General features: G+C 37.8%; 1 non-coding gene across 1 annotated transcript; it reads left to right on the top strand.

Moving 5' to 3' along the window:
- Window positions 1-342: 342 nt before the first annotated feature.
- On the top strand, window positions 343-415 carry TRNAG-GCC (transfer RNA glycine (anticodon GCC)). Its single transcript has one exon. It is a non-coding gene; the product is annotated as a tRNA-Gly (tRNA).
- Window positions 416-1,763: the final 1,348 nt, after the last annotated feature.

Raw genomic sequence — 1,763 nt, 5'->3', positions numbered from 1 at the left:
ACTCTCTTGTCAGCCATGGGCTTTGAAAGACACATGGAATGGGAGATACGGTGATAGAAAGGGGCCTTGCCTTGTGCTGCTCATGACTCAAAGGCTACTCTTTCTGCTTGTGAGACCAGTTTTGAAGAGAGGACTGTGTTACTTAATGATACTACTCATACCTCTGAAGTGTTTAGAAACAAGTCTCTGTTTTAGTTATACTTAACATCGTCCATTTTCTCTGAAACAGGCTCATAGCAGAGAGTTCCCCTGAAATCACACACTACAGGTCCCAAGAAAAATAGTCTATGAGTTGTTCCTGCATAGTTTAATTCAAATCAATACTAAATAGAATTAAGGACTTCCCTGGTGGTCCAGTGGTTAAGACTCCACACTGCCAATGCAGGGGGCCCAGGTTTGATCCCTGGTCAGGGAACTAGATCCCACGTGCGTGCCACAACTAAGAGTTCACATGCCACAACTAAGGAGCCCGCATGCCGCAACTAAGACCTGGTGCAACCAAATAAATAAATAAAATAATAATAAATAGAATTAAGAATGCTGCATTTTTCAGATGAAAAAAAAATGTATAATGACGCCTAGTACTCATATGGTGGTGGATACATATGATGGCTAATGAAATAGGAGTCAGATACTCTTTTGTCTTTGTCTCCATATTCAGTCATTTCCTATCATGTGGACAAATATTATCTGAGTTTTTAAGTTTGTTTTGGATGTTTAGCTGCCCCTAGAATTTTGTTTGGCATATCATTTTTTTTCGTAGCCTTCCAGGTTCTTAGCTATAGATAAGTCTAGAAATAATGCTTAAAGCTTTTATTACTTCCTCAAATTACAGTGATAAGTAAGAAAAAGAAGTAATTAAAATTTAAAATTCTTTCTGAATTAAAAAAAGTGACTGCTATGCAAAATGTCATCACTCTACAGTGTGAATGTTTCTGACTCTTCTTACTACTGAGATAATTAAGAAAGAACTAGTTACTTGAAAATAAAAAAAATTTTAAAACAGTAAAAGTAATTGTCAAATAAAGCTAGCAAAGGCAAAATATAATATAGATGTGTGTGTATGTATGCATATATATGTATATATATGTATACTATATACATATGTAAATATATAAATATATAAATACATATGTATATATATGTTTTCTCCAAATCCTGTATTCATGACAGAATGCTATTAATCTTGTGGCAAATTGCTCATGGGAATTATTTTAAGAGCCAATTCCTACTCTATTTCCCTGAGTAAGTGTCTGAAAAGCCAGAAAGGTTGACTCAGCCAGGGCTGGATGCAAACATCATCAACCCAGCAAATTCACTATCTAAAATAGTCTGGACAGGTTAAGTAATTTTGGCCTGAGCGCTAATGAGCTAGAGCATCCTCTGCTTGGACCACTCCCTGGTGTTAGGCTTGACGTTTAGAGTGGTCAGAAGTCACAAAGTCCTGCCTCTATGTGATGACAGCCCTGGTGGTCTGCTCTCATGGAGGCCTGAGCCTCGGGTGTCTTTCTAGCAGTGAAGAGGTCTCTCCCCAGTTCCTCATATTCCTAGGTCGACCCCCTTGGGATATATGCTGTGTATTTGGGAGGCATAGCTAGTGGTCAGGGAGATGTTTTGTTCCTTGCAAACCTACCTGGCCTAATATTGAGGACACAGAAATGGTAATTTAAAAATATAACCTTAGAGATCTAAATCAAATGTGGGTTCCCCCAAAGCACCTCTCTTTCTCCTCAGAGAATCTAACATAATGAAATATAATTGTC

The sequence above is a fragment of the Eschrichtius robustus genome, chromosome 4 (genome assembly GCF_028021215.1).
Source record: "Eschrichtius robustus isolate mEscRob2 chromosome 4, mEscRob2.pri, whole genome shotgun sequence".
In the NCBI taxonomy this organism is placed as follows: domain Eukaryota; kingdom Metazoa; phylum Chordata; class Mammalia; order Artiodactyla; family Eschrichtiidae; genus Eschrichtius; species Eschrichtius robustus.
This window is presented reverse-complemented; position numbering and strand designations above follow the sequence as displayed.